Genomic DNA, 16,824 nt, shown 5'->3' on the forward strand with positions numbered 1-16,824 from the left:
CCTGCAGATCCTAAATGGTGCCCCATCATTCCAAGTTATGTATTTTGGAGCATATTAAGTACAGATTTGTTCTGTTTATTGTGGTGCATGATGTACCTAAAGGTGTGAGGATCAGTGCAATAGTCTGTCCCATGATTCAGAGGAGTCTTCTGCTCCCTGGCTTCCCATGTGGAGCTACAGAGTGCAGCGCCCTCATGAGCCAGGATGCAGAGAGTTTTGGCAGTGGAGCTGCCTGGCAGAGTGTTTAGAAAGTGTCTCCATTGGACAAAGGTTTAAGCTTTAGTTTCAGCTCCGATGTCCCGGCTACCATAAGTCTGGGTCCTGCTGTCCGTCCTCTGACCTCCAGAGAGAACACTATCCAGGGGCAAGGAAGGGGCATGCTGCCTAACACCTGGAGATTTAGCATGTATAGCATCTGTAGAATCTGGAGATAACTGACACCTAGTTATTGTTTGCATCCTTGTAAACATGAGAGAGAAATACGAACAACTGGACTGTGTTTCTCTAGTTCATGCACGAGGCCCGCTAGAGAACTATACATCAGTGGGCCTGCTGCTGAGAGAACTCTTTTTCTTCTGGGAGCTTCTGGGTGCACAAAGGAATAGACGTGACTCAGGATGATGCCTGAAGTGCCGAGGTTCTCCACTTCAAGAGGTTTAGACTGGACAGAGACATATAAATCTGCTTTCCTGGTCTGAGAGAGATAAAGACGGTTAGAGAAGATGACAAACATTTTAATTTTTCTAGAATATTTGAAGGTAGACTCCCGCTTATGCTTTCCTTATGCTATGTGCGGGTGTAGGGTAGTGTCAAGTGTTGGGTGTGCAGGGCTCTGAAGGAAAAAAAAGAGCAGAAGGGGGCTGCTGATCTTTCCATCAGGAAAATGTGGAATTTTTGCTGCTTGCCCTGATACTGTGTATTTCTGTGTGTGAAAGTGTGTGTGTTAATGTAGAGCTACCAGGACAACTCTTGGCTGTAGGTATTTTTTTCATTAACATATCTTTTGAAAGTGAGAAAGGCAGGAGAGACAGAGTTGCCTGGTACCTTTCCCTGGGAAGGAGACTGTCATTGGTGTGTCAAGACTGACAAAATGGTCAAGGAACATAGATTCATAGAATCATTTAGGTTGGAATAGACCCTTAAGACCATCAAGGCCAACCATAAACCTAAAACTGCCAAGTCCACCACTAGACCATGACCCTAAGTTCCACACCTACATGGCTTTTAAACACCTCCAGGGATGGTGATTTGACCACTTCCCTAGGCAGCTTGTTCCAATGCTTGACAACCCTTTTGGTGAAGAAAGTTTCCCTAATATCCATCCTAAACCTCTCCTGGGACAACTTGAGGCCATTTCCTATCATCCTATCCTATCATCCTATCACTTGTTACCTGTGAAAAAAGACTGACACCCACCTTGCTACAACCTCCTTTCAGGTAGTTGTAAAGTGTGATAAGGTCTCCCCTCAGCCTCCTCTTCTCCAGGCTAAACAACCCCAGTTCCCTCAGCTGCTTCTCATAAGACTTGTTCTCTAGACCCTTCACCACCTTTGTTGCTTTTCTTTGGATATACTCCAACACTTTAATGTCTTTCTCGTAGTGAGGGGCCCAAAACTGAACACAGTGTTCAACGTGCAGTCTTACCTGGGCTGAGTATCACTTCCCTAGTCCTGCTGGCTACACTATTTCTGATACAAGAAATATTTCTTTGCACTTGAGAGCAAAGAACCACAATTGTTCTCTGTACAAGCAATGCAGAGCCTCTCTGGGTGTTTCAGAAGCTGGAGGTGAAAGAGACTTCTGGAAGGCATGTCAGCCATTGCCCTCACCTATGCCTGTATAGATTGCAAAACTGAGAAAGGGTGACTGCCCTGTCACATGCTGTGCATCTTCCAGCGGGGCGTTCAGCGTGTGTGTTGTTTGCCAGCTTCTAATCTCCCGTGCTTTTCCGCTTCTTCCGTATTGTAGTGTGCTTTGTCTGCAGAGCTCTTCCACCATTGCTGTGCTAAGAGCGCACCTTTGCAGGGTGACCATGTGAGTGAACAATTCATCATGTGTACCAGTCCCATAGAGCACAGCTGTCAGCGTGTGATATGTGTGATGCAAAACCTTCCACTGAGTGAGTCCTCTTGGCAGAGTTCATTCTGCAGAACACAGTGTCCTTTAACAGAGATACCACTCAATCTTCTTTCTTATACGAGGTGCCTGAGAGGGAAAACTCACTGAGAGAGCGGCAGTACTATTCAAAGTGTCTGATATTCCATGGGGATCTGACTAATAAGCAAAAATCAGTTTTTCCAAAGTCTTTCTGGAGAAGCTAATAATCACAGTTATGAGGAAGGAAACATGGTGCAAGGATGCATGTCAGGATATGGGAGGAAAGAATTTAGTGCAAATGTCTCGAAGAGGCATAAAGAGATCCAATGGCAGATGCCTTTGAGCTAGATCGTTTGGCATCTAATTGGGGAATTTGGAGTGGGGAGAATAGATGGCTTTAGAAGTGAAGTAAGTTGCCTATAAATACAGACATTTAGAAAAATGCTGTGAACCTTTCTATAGATGTTTTCATTTGAAAACTATCCAAGCATTAAAAGGTAGCTCATCAGTAGCCTGTAACAAGTTAACATTTTGCAGAATATATTACTTTGTCAAGTGATTAATTAAGTTATCAGCTGGTTCAGGCAACAAAAAGTTACTTTGATTTTAATGCATTCATAGTTCAAGAGTTTAACTGAAAGTAATGTAAGAGAACCCAAAGAATATATTTCTTACCAAGCTGCTTTACTTTCCTTCTGGAGTGATAATGCAAAAATGATGTGTTGGTCATTTTATCATAAAAATCAGTTGTCAAAAGACTTAATATTTGTAAGTGAAAGAATTTTAGGCAAATAGGGCTAAAGATTATAAGAAACTCTTTCTTTTATGAGTCTCAGAAAACCAAGCGTGCTTTAAAACTCTATTATAAGATTTTTTTGGCTTTCTTTCAACCAAAACTACAACTTGTAAGCTTTCAACACATATTCTAGAAACTGATGAAATATTAAAAAGGAAGTCATTAGTCTTTTATATGAGTTATACTTCATTCTTAGTATGTCCTCACGTGGTTATAGATTTCTAACGACCTACTAAAGTCAATAAATTGAAAGAGCACTTTCGGTTTCTAGAAGTTCAGCTCAAAAGTCTTTATGAGCTTTTACTGAAAAGGTTTTGGTCTATTTCAACTGTAAATCATAATTATGTCATAAATATGCCACTCAATAAAGCATAAAATTAAATCATTCATATAATGTCACCATTTAAGGATATTAGTATTTTAAAATTCTAACATACATGATACTGTTCTTACTCTATCAATGGTACTTCTCTTTTTTATTTGCTTGTCTTCTTTCTGACAAAATTATTTTCAATTTTGTTTGTATAAGGACTCTAAATGTAAAACATAAAAGTAATATATAAACAAAGGAAGCTGACCTTTAAGTGCTAGTATTCAGTAAAGGGCTTTTCAGTGACATTTTGTCAATGTAAATATGTTAGATATTATCACATTAATTGATCTGACTGAGAGCTTTTCATTTAGAACCAAACTGAAAATATTACAAAACCTTTACAGTCACAGTTTAGTAAAAAATCATTTCAGCTGTTCATTAACATTAAATTAATCTGTCTTCGGAGATCTAAATATCATAAGTATTGAGATTTATCTGCATTATTATGTACTTTTTTCTTTCATGTAGAATTATTCTTAAAATTAACTACCATCATATCGTAGAATCATAGAATCTTAGAACGGTTTTGGTTGGAAGGGGCCTTAAAGATCATCTAGTTCCAACCCCCCTGCCATGGACAAGGACACCTCCCACTAGATCAGGTTGCTCAAAGCCCCATCCAGCCTGGCCTTGAACACTCCAGGGATGGGGCATCCACAACTCCCTGGGCAACCTGTTCCAGTGTTTCACCACCCTCACAGTAAAGAATTTCTCCCTAGTATCTAATTTAAATCATAAATTGACAGAGGATTTTCAGTTCTCTGAAAGATCCGGTCACAAACTCTCATGCAGTTCTAAACCACCTCAGTTGGCTAAAAATGTTGCTCTGTTTAATGCATTTTTACTCCATTTTATTATTTTTCTGCAAAATTATCCACATGAGAAGTGTGGATTTAGGAACTATGTAAATAGTAATAATCTACCAGTTAAAGAAAATAATTAGAGCTCAATGATTTTGAACACAACATTTTTGGATTATTTTTTTTACATGGCAGTGCGGCTAGGTTCTGACTGAAATTAATACTGCTTATCTATAGGAGAAGAGAACTTTGGGAGCTATATAACATTTGTGCTACTAAGGTCATAAAGACCGGTACTTTTAGTGGTGTTTACTATATAATAGTGGACCAGTACTTGTCAACTCATTTTTTTGTTTCTGTTCTACTGCTAGACATAGTGGAGCATTGTTAGTGGCCATAGTGGTCATAGTGTTAGTGGAATTAAAAAAAAAAAAGTGCCTGTCATTCACCACAATCAAATTTAGATTTATTTGTCCCTTCTCTCTTCCTTCACTCTGCCATTGTTTTCTGTATGTACAGATGTTTGGAGGACTGACAAATTTGTTACATGTCATATTAATCCGTTGGATACTTGTAGCCTTCCATTACTGTGGACTAGAGTTCTGTTGTTCTTTTGCCCTGTGCGTATGAAAAAGGTGTTATAGTACAACTCATTTGCTATTTAATAAATGCTAATTTCAAATGTGTAGTATTTGGAGATTTCTACTTGATACAGTTCTATTCTGAAAGAGTTCCAAATTTAGAGAAAGCATTACATTCATGAGGTGGGTGAGAAGAAAAAAGTCTTTTGTTGGACCAACCTATCTCTACATGGCTTCACTGGCCATGTAGACCTTTTCCCAGTACAGCCTGTCATGGTGTGAGTCACTTAACTTGAGTAGCTTTGTGGCACTGCAGAATGCTTTAGCTGTTTACCTAGCTCTAATCATTGAACGTGAGCCAAAAACTATTTCATATTTTTATTAAGCTTATGAAAAGTTTGTTCTTTGGAAATGTTTGGGGGTTCAGATTGTGGGTTTGGGTTTGCAGGGTTTTCTGCTTTCCAGCACCCCCCACACCCTCATCCCACTTCCCAGGAGATCATCTTATTGCCACTTCTGACATTTGCACAAGATTAGCACTGGAATAACTTTGCCAGTCTGCAGGGAGCAATGACTTCTCCTGCACTAGTAAATGAGAAAGAGCATTTTTTTCCAGAAACCTACCTACGTTCTCCTGAATAATAGATATATCAGCTTGCTTGCTTACATTTCTGATGAAACTGAGACAAAAAGCCTTCTTTACTATTTGAACACAGTATACAGTAACAATTACTAGAAATTCACCTTTCCAAATGAGTAGTGCAGATGATTTGGAAAATCAAATGTCCTTTGGCAGACACTGACCATTTAGGAGGAAAGCTGCCCTTCCTCTGTTATATAAGAACAGACAGTGGCTCTGTAAAATTTCAGAATACCAAAGAATACAATTCAACAGGAAAAAAGGCTAGGTAGACAGATATTAAAAATGGTCTTCAGGTAAAAATGGCAGATCTGGCTAAGGTTATTAAAAACTCCAAGTTAAGCTTTTAAAGTCTGATTAAATTCTAATGGTATGTCTTCCACATGCTTGCATTAGCAAGCACTTATTTATTCACAGACAAGAAAAGAATATTACTTAAAATTATGTTATGGGCCAGTTTTGAAGTCTAGAAAAATTAGAGCTCATGTTAAATTAGTTCTTTGAATCATTCAGGTAAGTCTTTAAATGCTACAACTCATATTGCAGACATGAAAATATCTCTACTCTTGTGAAAAACAATCAAAGCTGATATCAGCTGCCAAATTTAACATATACATTTTACATATATACTATGTAATCTATACTTTTTTATTTATTTTATTTTCCTGGACTTAGACAGATTCATAGGTTTCAATAGGCAAATTAACAGTTTAGAAACTCCTTTTGCCAAAAGAGATGAGTCTATGTATAAATAGCCCCTTCCATCCTCTGCATTCCCTCCTTAAATCCTTAGGAAACCCTGAAGGTACACACTGGGCAACAGGAGCAGTGACTGTAGTACAAAGATAGGCTGGCTTGGCACAGTTTCCCCTGCATCTATCAGAGCTTTACTCCAGAAATGGTATCGGTTCAATGAATGGACTTCAGGGCAGCTGCCAGCATTCATTTTTGACAGACAACTAAAGATGATGTGTGCCATGTCAAAGGCTCTTGCTACGTTTCAAGGTATTAATGGATAAGCATTGGAAGAATGTGGCACAGGGACAGGCTTGCCTATCATCTATGAAGACTACTAGAAAAAGAAAAATCTCCTTGATGATTATTGTAAAGATTATAAAGAACATTGATATGAACTCTCTTACAATTCTGTTCCAGAACACCAGAATCTGTCCATCATAAAATACTGCCTTTAGTATGAAGAAATCTGGTGACTATTTTATGGATAGGCAACTTATGAAAATCTAAGCCATTTCAAGAAATCATTTAAAAATGATTTCAAGATACGATTCTGAGTCACTTTTTTCAGTAGCTTATAGGCATCAAGGAAACAATTAAGACCAACTTTTAATCTGTAACTGGTGAGAAGTTAAGAAACAGCACAGAGTTTTTTACCTTCCTTTTCTTTGTTAATTGATATGAGAAATGAAACTGGGGAAAAAAAGCAAAAAAACCCAAACCCTTAAATGTAAGCACAACTCCTGAGATGGCAGAAAAAGGGTGATTTCGGTGGACCTGTGGCAGTTTGCACAAACCAGGGATCTTTCTCTTAGCCTTCTCCAAAATAAAAGTGAGACAATATAATTCTGAACAATTCACTCTTTGTCCAGCTTGACTTTTGTTCTTCTATTTCCTCTAACACAAGCACAAAGTCCTCAGCAAGAAGTCACTTATTTCTGAGACGTGCCAGGAGCTAGAATTGTTATTATCCTAGATAGCTATTATTGTCATATTGTGGAAGCAATGCAATATATAAATGTTGGACATCAGTCCTATGTTACATATTTTATTTATTGTATGGTGACTAGAGTTAGACTGTTGCAGCTTTTTTTTTTTCCCCAGCTTTTTTTTTTCTTTTTTTCTCATAGGCACAGGCATAGCTTCATGATAAACTGCTGGGGATGAGGCTATTACTAGATGACACTGTAAAAATCTTTACCTCCCAAAAATGCTTCTCTGAGGTGATTCTCATAGCTTTCATTGCCAAAAGCCTGAGGATGCATCTAATTTAGACAAGGATTCTGCATTTCCAAATTATGCTCTGATTTTATTTTTTTTTTCTGCTGGCAGTTTGACATGCTCTCTTTTGTATTATTATTATCATCATCTATAATTTAACAGCTCTCTTTTTATAGCCGTGTTAAGGTCCCCACAGTCTAAGCAAATATGCTATTGACCATAGTTTATGTCCACAATAATAAAAGAATTTGTCATTTCACCAATTTTCTTTGCTATTTGTAAGGCTTTCTATCCTACCTACTCAGGCTTCATTTTGTTCTGAAGACCAAAGGGTGCTTTAGTATGCGGATGAATCACAGAAGCAATCTATCTGTCTACCAGAATTTTGTATTTAACAGGTAACATCACTAAGGATTTTATGGCAAAGGACAGGCTGAATCATTTCTGTTAGTACTGCATCCCTATGCTGAGTTCCTGCCAAGACAGCATAGTTATAAAACTATAATTTTAGCTGAGACTATAATTTCTCATTTCAGCATAGGAAGAATTTCTTGTTTCATTTTACTGGCATAATTATAGTGGTATTAATGAGTAGGAGACTATAACTGGCAAAATTTTCCCAGATTAAGAGGTTAACTGTTTGTCAAAGATACTGGGCCCTTTCCATAGCTGCAGCAAGACCTGTTGGTTCCTAAACCAAATCCCAATGTCCTTCCCTTCCCTTCCCTTCCCTTCCCTTCCCTTCCCTTCCCTTCCCTTCCCTTCCCTTCCCTTCCCTTCCCTTCCCTTCCCTTCCCTTCCCTTCCCTTCCCTTCCCTTCCCTTCCCTTCCCTTCCCTTCCCTTCCCTTCCCTTCCCTTCCCTTCCCTTCCCTTCCCTTCCCTCTCCTCCCCTCCCCTCCCCTCCCCTCCCCTCCCCTCCCCTGTGCCAGATGTGACTTTTGAACTACTTTTGAGTATGTGATATGAGGATGTGGTTTTACTTGAACACAGGTAATACTGAATATTAAGTATTAGATTCTAAAACGTAGATGGCTGAATATTAATTGCATTTTAATTTCACTAGAGATAACAGGCTATCTTTCCCATTGGACTAAACTGTTAGTAATTACCACAGTCACTCCTAATGAAGTTGATGAGATTTGAAAAGTGTATTTTCATTTCTTGTCTTTCAGTTTCTGGATTGGACTTTCAAATGGTAAGGCTTTCTGCTAGAGTTTTCATGTCTTTTTCATCAGCTGTTGTGAGATTGCACTGAAGTTTTCAGTTCCTGCATCTGGTGTCACAAATGAAATGTTGTAAGTGGTTTTATTATTTTTTTATTTTTCATATTTAATGTTAGGTAACATAATGGTAATTTTAGCTCTCTGCTAATGTCAGCAATTACAGACTGAGAGTTTCAGATTAGACACTTGGGAAAGCAAAATCCACTAGAAGGGCAGTGCAGCACAGGAACGGGCTGCCCAGAAAGGCTGTGGAATGCCCTTGGAGATTTTCAAGCCTTGGCTAGACAAAGCCATAGCCACAGATGGCCTTTTCTAGTGTTGGTCATAGCCCCACTCTGAGTAGAAATTGGCCTATGTGAACTCTACAGACATCCCTCCCAACCAGCACTTCTACCACACCGTGACAATGCTGTGGCTCAGTAAAACAGAAATGGTAAAACGAGTCAGCTGTCATCACAATGGCTATGTATCAGGATAAGCATCCAGGAGAATTACAGCCTTTAGACTTCTCAGTTTCCAGGAACTGCTCCATATCACATCAACATAGGGTGCTAAAAAGGGATGATGAAAAAGATGATCAATTGTCATATATAGGTGATAGAATAGAGAGGTATACCACAAACCTCAGCCTCTCTATTTTCATGGCTTATTTTGGTCTGATAAGAAGTTGCACCATTGCTTGCTCCGGGCTGTCTGCAAATTACACAGTTGTGTCCTTGGGATCTGAGTCAAACAGCACAGCCTAGGAAGGACAAACAAGGAACTTGATCTAGGGATCGTTCAGGTGGTCTCTAAATGTCATGTATCACTATATTACAATCGAAGGGTGGTTCATGGTCAGCCTTATATAACTGCCATATAATGAAGTTATAACCCATACATCTGTGCTTTTTCTTCCACAAGTTCACTGTTTCCTCTTTGCCATAGGCAAATGCATTATTCCCACTGTACCTCAGTGTAACTGATAGAGTTGCTGCAGAGCACAGCGCAGCACTTCTGTTCATATATTTTCACATAACACTAATGCAAGCAGACTCACCAACAAAGCTATTTAAACTCTATGGTCTCCTCAAGTGCCTTTACTGTAGTAAATGTTCCTTGATGCATTATTGAGATTCATCAGCAAATGTAGGAAAAGAATCATTTCCTTTTTATATTCTCTCTAATGCTGATAAATCAAAAATTTTGATAGGCTAAACTTGAAATAATAGCCACATCCTACAGGAATCTGCAGCAAAGGAAATGGATGTTACTTTCTGGAATGACTGTAAAAAATGAAGTGTTTAGGTAGAGATTAAAAAACTCCTGCAAATAGCATTCATCATATTTTCCTCTTAATGGGAATGCCGTCATACTCGTGCATGCTAATGTTATTTCTGCTGTTCAAATAAAACACTCCTTGCAGGGATCAGTGTTTGAAGTAACAGTGAGCAAACTCAATACTTTGCTGTGACATCTCTTTTGTAGTTTGCATTTTACCTCCTTTTTGATACAGATAAATTCTATTACTGTGCCCTGCCTGCTTAAATGAAAGATACATTTTTCTTCAAGATTGGGCAGATCAGTGAGGACCATAAAATATTAATGATGAAAGCTTAGGAAATTAGATGTGTCTGTGACTATAGGTTTATCTTGTTGGCAGAGCTTTCTCAGTCTATCCTATTGCTTTCGTGGTTTTCTGATCTCCATCAGAAATGATATACTGTAAAAAAAAAAAGTCTGTTCAGATTAAAATATACTCAGTTTTTCAGACCAGATAAAGGGCCTGAATTTTTTATTTAATGATTCAAGTTTATTTAAGAGCTTTATAAATTTTGCATCACAGTTTTGTTGTTCTAAAGCAGAGCTGTTTGCCAGTATGCCTTTTCCTTTCATTTCTCCTGCTATCATGCTACTCTGCAGAATTGCTGTTCCTCACATCAAGCTGGAAGAATGGACAGAAGAATGGAGAAACAAAATGATAGCTTCATTTGTAATCTTGTGCCACGACAGGCAAAAGATACTTAACCAGCTAGTTGCCATGGTGGCTACAATGTATACTGCAGGAGAAGCTGTTATGAGATTTCTAGTTTTTGCCTGCTCCCTTATTTGGAGGTTGGAGGGGAATCAGAAGTGTTTGTGCCCCCTTCCTTTCCAATGCTTTTTTTTTTTTTTTTTTTATCCCACGTGGTTGGGACTTGCTTGAATTAAACTAAATTGGATCAAAACTTCTGTCTCAAAGTCTGGAGGACTCAGCGAACCCTTTCTTTGGTTGAGGGATATTTTCTTTTAGCTTCCTCATTCCATTATCTCATACTTCTTGATTTATGTCTTCATTAGTTAGCTGCCGTTAACATCAGCTGGTGAAATAAAAGCAACTCTCAGGTTGAAGAGGCAGACATTATTTTCGAATTAATGTTAACCTATGCAGGGTAGATTATAATGAATTATCCAGATATCAAGATGCACAGGAATGGGTATCTTGACTCTGCAATGAATAAAAGGAATTATATAAGAACAACTCATGCTAAAAGTCCATGAAGGACAATAAGCTGTCTCTATTAGTAGTCTGTGACAATCTGGAGTTTCACATCTTTGATAAATTAATTACATAGCTCTAGGAAGATTTTCCATTTTTTTTAATCCTCCTTGAATCATAATGCTTGCCAGGAACATATTTCCATGTTCTTTTGTTCACTACTGTAAACAAGGAGTGTAATGATAGGACAAGAGGTAACGGTTTCAAACTGAAGGAGGGTAGATTTAGATTGGATATTAGGAAGAAATTCTTTACTGTGAGGGTGGTGAGGCAGTGGAACAGGTTGCCCAGGGAGGTTGTGGATGCCCCATCCCTGGAAGTGTTCAAGGCCAGGCTGGATGAGGCTTTGAGCAGCCTGGTCTAGTGGGAGGTGTCCCTGCCCATGGCAGGGGGGTTGGAACTAGATGATGTTATCTTAGCATGTTTAATTACTTTATAATGAGTACCTATGTAAGCAGCTTAGATTACATGACTAGCTTTTAGGTGACTAAAACCATAGCATGAATTCTTTCCTAATGTTGAAAATATTGCTGTTTCTGCTGACATTACTGTCAGCCAGCTTCAGGGTACTGCCTTCATGGCTCAAAGAAAAGTGTGGGAGGTAGTGACCCATGAGTTATACTCTTGTTTTTATGCCTTGTGCATTACTTACACTGATAAATCCAGTCTGTCTTTCTGATTACCCTATAAAAATATTTCCCATCAAAATTTGTTGTTAAATTTATACTTCCATCAACAACGGGGACTTAAATACCATGATCTTCCAGTTCCAGATTCCCTCAAATTCATTACCTAATATTGTCTCCTCTCTGCCCATTTCCATAGCTCCTTGGAAATTACCAATTTGATAGTCCTGCAGTCCCTGAAGTATATCCAGAAGGCTCCAAAGTTGATGTGGTTTTTGGGCTCCACACACATTTTTCTTTTTGTCAGTAGCTTCCCCTGTATGCTGATGCTGGTTCACTGAGAGAGTTACAAAGAGTCAGAAGAAGTGAGGAGTTTCTGGTGGCACATCAGCAGGACAGCCTGGTGCTCTACTGGAAATGCCATTCTTGTGGAACATTTTTAACACCTTGCTTACCATTCCTATGAGACAACACTTTTCTCAAAATATTGGAAAAGAACTGTAAGTTTCAAGGACACTTGACACTTTCTTAAAGACACCATAATATTCCTCTTGAGCTGACCAGAAATCCTATTGCACAGTAAAATTCTTTCCTGTGCCTGGTGTGCTTCAAAGATCAGAGCTAAGGTGGTAGTGGTGGACAAGAACACTAACCCATGTTGTCAATTGGCCTCATCCCTACAAATCTCTCTTTTTTTTTAACCTCATTTTTTGCCTATTAAAAAAAAGGGGGGGGGGGCCTTTATTTTACTCCAGAGTAAAATGAAATACCAAGTTATGTGTTTCACAAACAAGAGAAGAATCAAGCAATTTGCTGTTCCATGTTGGCTTTTTGCATAGTGTTAAATGAAATCACACATCACTCAGACTTTCTAATTACCAGTATGCTGTGCAGAGGAAGTCTTCAGTAATTAACCTTTCAATTAATCAAAGTACATTTTCTGCTTCTCTCCATCTTCAACCTATTTTATGTATTTTCTTCCTTTATTTTTTATCTTCTACTTTGTGCTTGGTTCTTGCCTTTGAAATAATAAGATCAAGTCCCTGATTCACAGCTATCAAAATTTTGAGCTACACTGTAAGATGACAGACAGAGCAGATTAAAGCTTATTTTAATTTTATTAATTCTGAACTAAAATATCACTTTTAGGATTATAGAAAAATAGCTCACATGACCCATTTTTCTTGGCTAAAATCATGTACACTCATAAAGATGTTCTGCTTTTCATTCAACTGCAAAGGTTATTCATTTTAGAAATGTAGAACACTTTTTGTAAAGAGGGACACAATTATTCCTCATATATACAATAGAACTTAATCAAACCGAAAACTGAACTCACATATCACCTGCAGATTCTCTCATTATTTGCCACAATGTTCCCACTTCTTAATCTGCATTTCTTAAATAGTAATTTTTTTCATTGTATTCTATAAAACTACGGGTCCATTTGTAAACAAAGTACCGTAGAAGTAGGAGGCTTATAAGGCAGTCTATGAAAATATGAACACATTGATGATTGTATGAAGTTTTCTAAGCATGCAGAACAGAGAGGTCAGGTGAAAAACCTCATAAATAATTGCCTATTTTATAAAGTAACAAAAAAAAATGGAAACCATTTGATAAATGTAGCTTTCTGGAGCAAAGAACAGTATAGACAACTTTTTTCTCTTGTACTCACTTAAACAATATAATATATTTTAACTCAACTGCATGGCAGAGACTAAATGCTAAACAGTCAGCCTAAATGGTCTGCTAGTTGACCTGATGTTTTATCAATATCTTTGCTGCATTAATTAATCATTAGCTTGTGTATGTGCCTGTTCACATATTTTTTTCTTACACTCTACATATGCTTAGAAAAGCCTACAAATGAACTTCTAAAAGAGAGCGTCACATTAGGAAACAACATTGACTTACTTCTGAGGGTCGCAGTATTGAGGGATTTACCAGTGCGTTATTTTCAATGCATATTTTTTTCCATTCAAAGAAATTGCTTAGGCTGTTTACAAATTTTGGCTAAAAAAAAGTGATCAACTTCAACATGGAGATCATAATCTGCAAACTTTATGGGTCACGGTGGGACACCTGCTTCTCAGTTCTCAGCAAGAGAAAAATATGGTTTTAGTTTGTTCTCAATAAGAAGCAGCTGAAATCCCTCAACCCTCCAGCTTCTCCTTTGGGAACAGTTATCCATTTGGTTGCACTTTTAGTATTACAAAAGCTATAATGAATTTACTTTCAGCAATGAAAGGGTGAAATGGTAACACTGAAAAATACAGTACGTGATGATTCAGACAAGAGAAAAAGCCTCATCTTGTAATATTGAAGAAAATTTTTTCCAATCATATTTTCCCCAATCCTATTTCCAAATCCATTTTTTCCCAGTTGTCTAGAACCTTTAACGTCTACAGGACTGATAAAAACTATATGAGTATCTTGTAAATGTTCATACAAATCCACTTTTTATGTATAATTACTTCAGTTAGACTTATATTTTTCATGTTGTTTTAAATGAATATTTTTTGACTAAATTTAACAGATCCAGCACTGTGCAAAATATGAATTTCAGAATTCAAATTGCAGCAAGAAGTGTTTAGATACCAGTCAACTGGACAAAGAAACATTTTAAGACATCTCTGAGAAATTATAGCAAACATGACAGAAATAGTTAGTATTCCCAGGGAACAATCTGTAATGAAGTCAAAGACTGGAAATAAAAATCATTATTAATATTTAAAAATAGCTGAATTCATATTTTATTAATGTCTCTTCTCCAAACAAACAACCAAAAAAAAATCCAAAAATAGGGTAAATGTGTTAGACAAATTATTCATTGAAAATTATTTTCATAGTAATAGTTAGGAAGCAATTAATTTGTTGTTTCTACACCTGCTTAAAATTGGAACTTTCCTGTCATGAATCAGCTCCCCCCTTCCTTCCAGATTAGTTTACACCTTTTTTTTTGATATTTATATTCAGCAGTGTAAAATGTTAAAATACAAGCTGACACTAAGCAAAAACATAGGTGTCCCGTATTTTAATTTCACAGACTGCTGTTGAGGGGTTATTTAGGAGAGAAGTGTGAATTAAACTACAGATATATCCAAATATAGCTGAAGAGCTTGTTGCTGCCCTAATTAAAACATCTTGGCAGCAAATACTTCAGGAATATGAATTTTAACCATACTGCTTTTGATGGAATATTTCAAAGTTAATGGCATTTTTTTCTAACATTTTAAAAAATAGCAACAGTAGCTAACATAGTTTTAGTATAATGACCTATCTGGAAAAGTTTTATCATAGAATCATAGAATCATAGAATGGTTTGCGTTGGGAGGGACCTTAAAGATCATCTGCTTCCAGCCTCCCTGCCATATAGCATACAGCTATAAATCTGACTGCTTTTCTGCATCAGGAAAAGATGTACAAATTAATATTATGATTGTAGTCAAATGTAATGAGAATATTACTGCTGACAGGCCAACAAAGGGGCTGTAGTGCTGCATGTTCAAAACAAGCTCACAAATAACATCCCTGAAAATGTGCTTACTGATGTGATGCACTGATCTCCAAACACTAGCTATGAAATCATGAAAATCAAAGGAACTGAGGTAAAGAGATTAAGCTTTTATGTCAACAGAGGCAGTGATTCTGTCTGTTAATTTAAGTGTGCTGTAAAATGAGAAAAAAAAAGAATAATCAAATAACAATGATGGAAAATTTATGTGCAACAATTATATGATTATGCTGGTACAGAATAAATATAAAAAGAAGAATGAACAGAAAAATTACAAAGTAAAGAGCGTTAAAAAAAAACCCCACTCATGAGAAACTAATATCGTAAAGAAATTTACTTAGGTGAACAGAGTAAGCTTCAAAACGATCTTGGACATCTGCAGATGGGAACATCTGCCTGAGCAGACACTCAGGGTCAGAAGAATGTAATCTCTATGATAAAATCTCTCTGTTATCCTAATAATATGAAATATATTACTGTGTACAATGTAATAAGATAATATCGCATAGTTTGTTCTTAATTCATAAAGCTTAGAAAAATACACTTATAGGTGACTTGGCAATCAAGCTGTTCTTTTTAGATTTGCTTGTGGAAAACTATGCTCCTCTCTATTTTCAACCTTCAGTATGACCTGATAATCTGACTTCTTAGTTTAACTAATGTTAAATTGACACAGGCTGCCTGTAACAGTCATTCATTACTAACGGCTATTCAACTTTTTATTTTATTTTATTCTATTCAATGTCTAATAGTTAACATATTCTGTTTCATAACGCCCTAATTGAATTAAATTAAATGGCAGGCTTGTAGTCAAGCAGAATCAATTTTTCCTGTTTGTTCATAGTTTGCATGTTAATGAACACTGTTCAAATGTTGCATCTGAACAAAGATGAGGGAGTTTTTCTGGTTGTCCTTCCTAGCTGCCCACATAGGGTAAACACCCTTTTAGAAAGAGGATAACTTTGATTTTTTTCTGAGTGCAGATGAGTATACTTACATGGGAGAAGGGCCTACAAGAAAGTTGAGGTGGTGGAGGAAGAAGCAGACGCGGATAGTAGGGACCCCACAGCACTGACGAGGAGCAGACACATAGACTGGTCGTGGCAATGATTAGGGAGTGATTGTGCAAAGTCTGTTGCAAGTGGGAAACTACTGAATGTTGCTAATCTGAGAAAAAACCTGGTAGAAATTCTACCATTTCTGGTAGAAATTATCCGTCTTTCACAGACACAGAAGGTCTGGGAGTATTTGTTTCTGAAGTCTTTTATTTCTATTCTGTCTTGTTTTGAGCTTCTCTGTCTAGAAATGTAACTGATTTTGATTTCTCTTCTAATAAATCTAGAAATAAATCTAATAAATCAGAAGCATCTCGGAGGCTGTGGTATGAGCAGCTCTTGCAGTTTCATTGCAGCAGGTTATGAAGCAAGCAGGTGCTAGCCTACATGGCTGTACTGCTCCAGCGTAAAAAATGGCTGAAGATCACAGTTAGGGGTGTTTTTTTAAATTAGCACAAGGGATATCACCACACTAATTCTTTCAAAATACCTTCAAAATGTGAGTGTGGTACCTTAAATTTGTTATTTTATTAGTCACCAAAAGTCATGGTCTTAATGGCGATACTGCTTTTATGGTATATTATCTACCTTTTGCTAGCTAATACAGCCTACATGTGTAATTTCTATCCATCCTGGAGGAC

At 37.3% G+C, this 16,824-nt stretch overlaps 1 protein-coding gene across 5 annotated transcripts in view; it reads left to right on the forward strand.

Moving 5' to 3' along the window:
- MGAT4C (MGAT4 family member C) overlaps nt 1–16,824 on the forward strand; it is a 424,744-nt gene that overhangs the window by 374,729 nt on the left and 33,191 nt on the right. The window contains exon 4 of one of the 5 annotated variants that reach the window (XM_063322836.1): nt 8,417–8,539. The exons of the other annotated variants lie outside the window; for them this stretch is intronic. The gene's annotated coding sequence lies outside the window, so the exon portion shown is untranslated. The remainder of the gene's footprint in view (nt 1–8,416; nt 8,540–16,824) is intronic. 5 annotated transcript variants of the gene reach the window in all.

Source organism: Chroicocephalus ridibundus, chromosome 1 (assembly GCF_963924245.1).
Source record: "Chroicocephalus ridibundus chromosome 1, bChrRid1.1, whole genome shotgun sequence".
Taxonomy (NCBI): domain Eukaryota; kingdom Metazoa; phylum Chordata; class Aves; order Charadriiformes; family Laridae; genus Chroicocephalus; species Chroicocephalus ridibundus.